This window comes from Fukomys damarensis, unplaced genomic scaffold (genome assembly GCF_012274545.1).
Source record: "Fukomys damarensis isolate Sample0158 unplaced genomic scaffold, DMR_v1.0_HiC HiC_scaffold_4, whole genome shotgun sequence".
Lineage (NCBI taxonomy): Eukaryota > Metazoa > Chordata > Mammalia > Rodentia > Bathyergidae > Fukomys > Fukomys damarensis.
In genome coordinates, this window is record NW_022900916.1 from 59,874,123 (window position 1) to 59,883,739 (window position 9,617).

Genomic DNA, 9,617 nt, shown 5'->3' on the forward strand with positions numbered 1-9,617 from the left:
ACATCTCTGACCGGCTCTCCCTCCTCTCCCTACTTCTTGACCACCCTGAAAGGAGCAGTTTGCCTCTGCCTGGTCCTTCTGCCTGGTGATTTCTGTGCTGTTGCCACCCAGCCATGGACTGTGAGCCAAAGTAAACCTCTTCCTTACAGTGTAAGTGTCAGGTATTATGTCTCAGTGACAAGAAAGTGACTAAAACAGAGTTCCCTCTCCCAGTATGACATCTTGTTGGAAGAGGCCCCCGTGGGATGGCTCAAATTTAGAGGCAAATAAACTATTCTTACCCAAAGGATAGGAGTATAGGTTGCCCTACTCATAATCCCTCTGCCCTGTCATCTTCTTTAACCTTTCCTCCTCTTCTTAAGTAGGCACAAATTTATTGGAGGTTTCTTGCCAAAACAGTCATCTAACTTCCCCTCTCCCTATGTAAGCCGTCCCAATCTTTATGTGAATGTCTTGAGCCTGTTCAAGAGACCTGGAGGAGGGTAATTACCTTCTCAATTGATGCTGCATGTTGGTCACTCATCCCCTTGCTCTCTCCAGCCTTTCCAAGTAATTGTCAGAGATGTAGGTTGGCGATAGGACACTAGGGTGGTGAATGAAGGACACAGAGCTCTCTCAGGAGCCACAAGTCAACTCTAACTGTAATATTTGCCTCTAAATGCTTTCAGCTATTCCTACAATGTGAAATGCTCAATGATGCCCTTTTATTGATGATGGTTTTTCAGTCTTGCTGAGTTATTAAGGCTGGCCTTGAACTTGCAGTTGTCGTCCGTAGCTAGGATTACAGGCCCATGGCATTATATTGGGCAGTTGTCATTATTTTTTGCCTTTAGGTGCTAACTCTGAGCACAGGAAAATTTTTGGTCTCTTTCTTTTATATCCAACCTGTTTTAGTTTAGGTAGCAGGGACATTTAGAATATTCAACAGTGTTGCCAGATATGAGCTGGCCTACATTAGCAACAGCAACTGCAGATTTCAATGGACAATGATATACCAGTCAACATGACAGCAAAACTATATAACATCTAATCAATAAATAACTAAACCTATTAAGAACTCTATGAAGGAAATATTGAAACTTTAACAAAAAAGCTAGAAAATATACTACATATATAGATACACAATTTATGTGGTCTCTTTTCTTTGAGACAGGGTCTCTTTATGGAGTTCAGACTGGCCTTGAGCTCACTATGTATATAGCCCAGGCTGGCCTTGAATTTATGGTGATCCTCCTGCCTCAGCTTCCCAAGTGCTAAGAGTACAAGTGTGCACCGAGATATACATTTTCGTCTTGAATAAACTTACAAGAATATAGACTCTTTCCAGATTGCTCTATAAAATCAAAGTCCACTAGGATTTTTATGAAATTCAATGCACTTAAATTTTACAAGGAAAATTTTTATTTCTTGTAATGCAGTAGGTTAAATAATTTAAGAGCAAATTGCCTAATGAAAACAACAAAAAATAATTAATACAAAGATTTAAAGATATTTTTGAAAGCAGGCAACATCTCACAAAATATCTCTGAATCATCAAGTCATAAGTGAAAGCTGAACTCCAAAGAAGTAATTAGAATTGCAGTCATCCTCGCCTTAAGGGCCTCTTCTGACCCAGTGGAGCACTAGACAGGAAGATCTCACAGGGGCGGGACTGAAGTGAAATCACAGGTCAGCCCAGGGTAAGGGGTCTACTAGTGCACTGCACCCTACAGAGCCCAAACCCTGTGACCACAAAGAGGCCCATGTCTTACTCCCTGAACCCTAAAAGGAAGCTTGCCATGTTCTGAGGAAAGTACCCAAAGATATTTAATGTGCTCCAAAGTGACGAGTACTGGCCTGACATCACCAAAATGTTGAGTCCACTTTCCCATGAATGGGTCAAAAAGTTCTCAAACTGTGAGAAATGGACAGTGGAATGGAGGTTACAGGAGATACAGGAGTGTGGAGGAGGGAGGGATGAAGAGAGGTGGATAAGTGGGCATGGGTTACAGTTAAGGGCAAGAAGTTGCAGTGTGCCAGGGCACAGAAGGTCACTATCCACAGTGAAGATGTACTCTACTTCAAAAAGTTGGAATGAGAGACTTTCAATATCACTATTTGGAAAAATATAAATGCATTTGAACATTACACAATGTATGCATGCATCCAAACATCAGGAAGTGCTCCATAAATATGTACAGGCTTTATATGTATACACAAATATATAGACATATGTGTATTTACTACAAATCTCAAGCTGTGAATGTAGTATAAAATCATACCAGGTTAGTATGATATCTGATAAGCTGCAAGAGACAAACACATCTTCTCTGGATTGTGTGCTAGGTCTTTTGGTGCTCCTATGAATAAAAAAGAAATTCCTATAAATAATTTCCCAAGAAAAATTAGCAGCAGCTCCTGAAAACTGAAGAAATAGGGAGACATAAATGAGAACTGATGGAAACAAAATGACAGCTGAGAGAGACTCTCAAATTTGAAGGAAACATTTTTCACTCTTTACTTTCAGTGTCTTTAATAGGTGTTTCTCCCTAGGCTGGAAAGGAAGATATCTAAAACATTAAGGACTCAGATGCCTTGGGATAGTTACCCAAATCCTGTCAGTGCCCCTCCTAAAGATGGCTCATTTATTATAAATCATGTAGGTAACAAATAAATGCAGGGCCAAAATGCTCAGATAAAATCATAGATGAGCAATACATGTGGCTAATTATTGGAAATAAATCTTGATTCATCTCAAATGTTTTTCCCTGTCTGTTTTTTTGTTTTGTTTTGTTTTGGTTTTTGTATGGGGGAATGAACACAGGGCCTTCACACTGAGCTACATCCCCTGCCTTCTTTATTTTGAGACAGGGTCTTTCTAAATTGCCCAGGATGGGCTCAGACATGCAATCCTCCTGCCTCTGCCTCCCAGAGTGCTGAGATTACAAGGGTACACCACCACAGCTAGATCATTCTCAAACTTTCAAGGAAGCAATATGAGTTGTACCAAAGGAAAGAAGAAAGGAAGGAAAGAGGGAGGAAGGGAAACAGAGTGAAAAACAGAAGAAGGGAGGGAGGGAGGGTTAGACAAATCTCACGGGTAGCTGTAACAGGAGACAAGTCAGATCAGAAGAGATAATGAAATGAAAGCAGCTCATGAGAGATGCTCAACACAGAGAAGGAAAGAGATGGAGAATCTAAAAGAGACACAGAGACTAAAATGAGAAGATGCAGCATGGGAAAAACTGGATCCCCAGGAAAAAATGGGGAAAAATTGGGTAGAAAAAAATATTTTAAGTAAAAATGCTGAGAATTAAACACTCATCCACAACTTGATGGGACTGTAAAATATTCAATTCAAAAGAAGATTAAGGTGGAAAGAATTATACTGTTATTAATCAAAATAGATTTTGAAAGTATTGCTTTGTGTAGAAATGATCACCCAGAACATATAGCAACTTTAAATGTGTATACTCTCTGTAATGCAACCTTTACATAAAGCAAGGATTTATGGAGTTATAAGGATAAAAATACAAATAAGTTATCATAATAATTGATTTTAACTTGTATTCATTGTGTATTTGTATAATCAGCAAAAAGTTTTTAAATGAGTAAAGGGAATCTGAAACACATAATTAACTTGTTCCACTGAGACATTGGAGATGTCCACTTATTTCAAGCTCACAAGGAACATCTGAATTTGTAGTAATCTACATTGTGCTATAGAGTCGGTTTTTATAACAGTGTATGTTGTCTGACTACCCTGCATCAAATTTAGGCTCAATGTTTTTAAAAATTTCTATAATTCCATTATTTGAAATTAAGAACTTTTCCAAACAATCCATGAACCAAAGAAGAAAACTGGGAGAGAAAAATGAAAGTTTAAAAGTTGTTTTAATTGAACAAAATATATTTTCCTACAGATTAAATCTCACGGAAAGCAGCCAAAATTAGACTTAAGTGGAATATACCTTAGAAAAGAAAGTCCAACATTAAAGAGTTAAGCCTCTCATCTTTTGCTCATAGGAAAGAAGAGCAAAATAAATCCAACAAAAGTTCAAGAAAATAGTAAACTGTAAGAGCAAAAACTAATATGGGAGAGAATTCCAAGATGGCCACCACCATCCTTATTGCCTGGTACTTACAGCTTTGCACTCTCTTCAGCCCATACCAAAGAGAGTTGGCTTGAGAAGCTAACAGGATTTTCTAGGAATGATGTGTGACTGCTGAAGCCAGATCACACAAAAGTATTTTCATTTTCACTGTGCTCACAGGAACCATGTATCATAAAAGTTTTGATTGTCTTAGATACCACATTCAGCAGTGCTGTTAATTATAACTAGGACAACTAGTGAAACAGAAATCCCCAAAGCTATTCAACAATAGCTAAAAGTTCACTTTTTAAGATTAGTAACAACTAATACACACCTGATGAGGTGAATGGGAGTAAGAATAACTCAAACAACCAATGCCAGAAATGAGAAAAAAAAACATGCAGATGTTACAGACACTAGAGAGAGAGATAAAACATGTAAAGTTGATGAATCACTTCTTTCCAGCAAATTTTAAAATTTTATGAAATGAATGAAATAGAAAAAATGTAACTGTGATGGTTAATCTTGACTGCCCACTCAACTGGCTTCAGAGATACCTAGGAAGCTTCTCTAGTACCTTCTAGTGGTTTCCGCGAGTCAGTGGGGTGTGACACTGGGAACTACATCCAGAGCCTGATTCCTTCCTCTCTGGTTCTTCCTCCGCTGCTTCCTGTTTCCTGTTTGCTATGCATTGAGCAGCTTTCTTCCACTGTGTCCTTCTGCCATGATGTTTCTGCCATGATGTTTCCGCCTTGGAACCACCACATCGTGGATGGAAACCTCCGAGAACTAAACTAAACCCCTCCTTAAAGTTGCAGGTAACAAGGTGTAGGAAAACTGGCCAATACAACATCTTCCTTTATTAATTAATTAACGTTCCTTATTATTTATTAATAACTTCCTTATTAATATAGTAAGACTAAATTACCATAACAAATAGAACAAAAAGTAGTGCCTGAAGAAAAGGATGTGTGTTTCTCTTTGATTTAATGGTTCTGAAGAGAGTCATTCATAAGGCAGCTCCTGTTGCTGGGCCCTAGGACCCCACTTGTCTGATGCTGTGGGAGAGATAAGGCATACACAGAAGGGCTGTTATGGGGAAACTTTTGTGATGCGAAAACTCAAAATCTACTCTTGTGATTTTCAGCAATGCAATATCTTACCATTAGCTAATCACTGCGTGATGGATCTCCTGAACTTATTTCTTCTGTCTAAATGAAATTTTGTATACTTTGACTAAAGTTCCCTGAACACCCCATACCTCCAGCCCTGCTAACTCCAATTCTACTATCTTGATGAGTTCAAAGTTTTGAGATTTTATGTATAAGTGAGGTCATGCAGGATTTGTCTTTTGTGCCTGGCTTATTTCACTTTGCATGATGTCCTCTGGTCCAAACATGTTGTCAAAAGTGACAAGATTTATTATTTTTTAATGACTGAAGAGCACTATATTATGTGGGTCTACTATGTTCTTTTGTAAGCCTATTTTTACTCAAGTTTCTTTGTGCTTGACATTGGCCTCTGGATGATGATAGTGATGCTCTGTACTTTTGTTTCTAGAATCAATAGGAATTCCATTACTGGATTAATAATGCTGCCCTCTTTTATCCCCAAAATAATTGTGCATGACTGTCCCTCAGAGAGTCAGATGCAGTGTGAAGCAGCCTCATCACTCCCTGTCCACTGTATTCCCTGTGGCCCCTTAGTCCAAGCAAACACCACACACATAATCCATCCTCAGCTTCTCTCCTGTTGATTAGGACTTTCTAATCCTTTAAGGAGCATTTAGCATACTCTCCTATGATTCTGGAGGCTAGTGTGTTCTAAATGCCATGTGTGGTATAAAGCTTGTTAGCTTAGACAACTTGTGCAATAAAGGGAATAGCAGGGAGTAAAAGAGATTGAGAAATAACAAGGTCTTCCTTGGCCTCCATGGCTTTTCCTGTGGTCACTCACCAAACATGCAGAGCAATCAATAAAGGTACATGTCTCAATCTGGTAGAAGAAATTTCAAGATTAACTAGATTCAGATATATCCTAGATATATATTTCTCCCTTTCTCCCTTGTAAGAAATGGGCATCAGCAACATAGAAAAAGCAATCTTGGACAACAAGAGTAAAGCAAGATGGGCTGGGAATTTGGATCAGTGGTTCAGCTGCCTGCCTCACAAGAGCAAGGTCCTGAGTTCTATCCCTAGGACCCCTCCCAAAAAAAGAGTAAAGCAAGAGACATTAGAATACCGGACTTCAAGCTATACTACTACAAAGCGACAGTGGTAAAAACGCACGGTATTGGCACAAAAACAGACATGTGGAACAGAATAGAGGATGCAGGGACATCCCCAGACACTTTGTGATATATGTATTCATTGATAAAAGAGTCAAAAGCATTTGTTGGAGGAAAGATAGCCTATTCAAAAATGGTGCTGGGAAAACTGGATAACTATGTGCAGAAGATTGAAACTCGACTCTTGTCTCACCATGTACAAAACTAATATTAAAATGTATCAAAGATCTAAACATTAAAATAGAAGTATTGAACCAACCAGAAGATAAAATAGGTAAAACACTTAAAGTATAGGTGTAAGAAAGGATTTCTTAAACAGAACCAGAACTGCACAAAAAAATAACAGCCAGAATGAACAAGAAGAATCACGTCATATTTAAAAGGCTTCTTCATAGCAAAAGAGTCAGTTAGTAGAATGAAGGGACAATCTACAGAATGGGAAAAATAGTCAGATAGTATATAATATTCAAAGAACAAAAGCACCTTTTGTATTTGGGGAGGTGTCTTTCTTCTTCCCTGCATGGTAAATTGACCTCTGAATTCTGTGGTAGGAGAGGGAGACGGGAGGACGCTCAGGAAAATTAGGTATTTAGGTCACCAAGAAGTTAACCTAAGATGTGATCTCTCCTTGTAGCCATCCCGCGCTGTTGTATCATATGAATTAATTGGGAAAACTGCTGTTGACCTCGAAAGAGAAGTTACAGATGGGAAGGAAGGAAAACAAAACAGGTTGAGAAAAGAAGGAAAGAGGACAAATATCCAATGGCCTCAAACAAAAGCCATGGCTTTTTGTCCTATCTGGGAACTCTGGTGCCCACAGGACACCTGGTCAGAGGAGGAAAGAGTAGCATCTCCACTCCCCAGCCCACTCTCTGCTCCTGGCTCCTCACAGCCTCTTTACAGCCAGCCTTTGCTACTCATTCAAGCTTCTAAAAATACTTGAGCAACTGCCCTGTACCAGAAACTGGGATCAAACAGAAGGTAGGCAACAGGGTAGGGCCCTCCCACCTCTTGCATGCTGCTGGAGGAGAGCAGGCTGTAATGAGTCACATGTGAGACCAACACTACTTGAAAGAAGAATCACAGGGACTTTGCTGTGGCCATTTATGGAATGTCCCCAGAGGAGCCAAAATGGTCCATGCTGTATGAGCTCTCTTGGGGACCAGAGGAATGGCTACTTAGCAACCACTGTTTAAGTCACTATCCTAACAGCTGGTAACTGCATTGATGACATCAATCTGCTATCAGCTCTGGCGGTGGGGACCATGGCAGGAAAGCCACTGCAGATGGCACCATCGGGGAATGAGGGGAATTGGGTTCCAGCCAAGAGTGGCGAAGGTGAAGGCAGGGACGCAGCAGGGGCGGCACGTGTGCACAAGGGAAGGAGAGCTGCTGCCACCGCCACCACTCTCTGCTGAGTGAATGGCGAGAAATTAGGTCAGGTGGATAAGCGTAGGCCAGCTCTTGTGGGGCCTCTTAGGCCATGATAAGAAAGTAAAATGAGGAGCTGTGGCAAAGAGGATGTAAGCAAGGAAATGATATAATCTGATTTACGTGGGCTGCAAGGAGACAGGAATGAGGGCTTGGGAGAGAACAGTGAGGGGTTTGTTCTGACCCGGAGACCATAGGTCTGGGTCACCACGACAGCAGTGGAAATGAGAAGAAGTGGGATTATTTGATATGTATTTGAGAGTTATGACTTTCAAGATGTGCATGCATTTTTCTTTTTTTGCCAGCTCCATTGTCTTAGTCTTTTTTTTTTTTTTAACTTTTATCTGTCCGTATTTGCAGTACATAATGATTACTTTCACTCCAGGGGATTAGTACATGTGCATAACACATCTCAGTTTCCTTCTTCCTCTCCCTCCACACCTTTTATTTTCCCAGCATCAGATTCATTTATTTGTCTTAGAAGACCTGACAAAGTTCATTATCATTTATAGAGATCAAAAACCAGACTAATAGGCCAAAGAACATATAAAACATGTAAGACAATTGTGCTAAGTCAAGGTACACTTTTAGGTATGTTGCCCACGCTGAATTACAATACCTTTTCCCCCTATTATTTGTCTTTTATTTCATACTTTAGATATGTTGGGGTTTTTCACATAAGAGAAATTTAAGCTTTAATGAACACGCATTTTTTTCCAATATGCCTCCCCTCAAGAGGTGGGGCTTAATTCCTCTCTCCTTGAATGTGGTTACTTCTAACAAATAGAACATGGCTGGGATGGCACCTCCAAAGTTAGGAGGTTGGGGCCTCCACTGGGGATACAAGCTGTCTCACTTATCAAACCTCTTGCTCTGGGGGAGTCATGTGCCTTGTTCTACTGCAGCCCCTGTGGATGCCCAAGGGGGTTGTCAAGTCCCTTACCCAGAAGCTCAAGGTTGAAGAGCAAGTCTGCTCCAGGAAGAGCAAAGAAACTGAGCAGCAGACAGAGAGGGCTCTCCCGGGGATCTATGGATAATGACAAAAGCGTAGGGGAAAAGAACAGCCTGGGAAAGAGGAAGGGATGGACGTTGCCAAAGAAAAAAGGCACGACTGGAACCAAACGAAGGAAAGGGACCCACAGCAAAGTGAGGAGCTGGCCTGTAAAAAGCAAGGAATACTGCTGCCTTCCCCGTGCTCAGCCCTGCTCTATTTCTGTTCCCTAGCATAGGCCCTCGTCAACGTCTCATGCGTGCGGGGTCCTGACCCTGGCCCTAGCACGGGTGCACGGGTGCACGTCTGTCACACACCACACTACACTAGCGTTGTATGTGCCTGCGGGGCACGCTTCGCTGGTGTCTTTGTGACCACCCCCGCTGGAATGCAAGCTTGGCAGAGACTTGTGCCACTACTTTCCTCCTAGCACTAGAACCGCACCGAGAAGGAGGAAGTTTCGGCGTGGAGGAGGGAAGGATCGCATGCACAGGGAGCGACACACTTGTGTGGCACCAAGGTCAGAGGCGGCGCTGAGACGGTGGGCAGAAGGTGTAGGGTGACATCGGGTAGAGGGGTAGAGGCAGCTCGGGTGGACAGAGTTGGATCGTGGGGGTTCCAGCCACGTCCTCTCCGGCCGCGCTCGGGTTACTGAACCAGTCTGAACCACTCGGAGCATGACTTTGGGCGCAAAGTGAGCGCTCGGCACGGAGGGGCTCTGTGGCTTTCCCACGGGTATTACGTCCACCTCGCTTGACCCGCGCTGCCTGTCCGGTCTCAGGCACCTGCTCCCGCTCTCGCCTCTTTAAAGTCTCAGGAGACCCTGCCGGCGGGT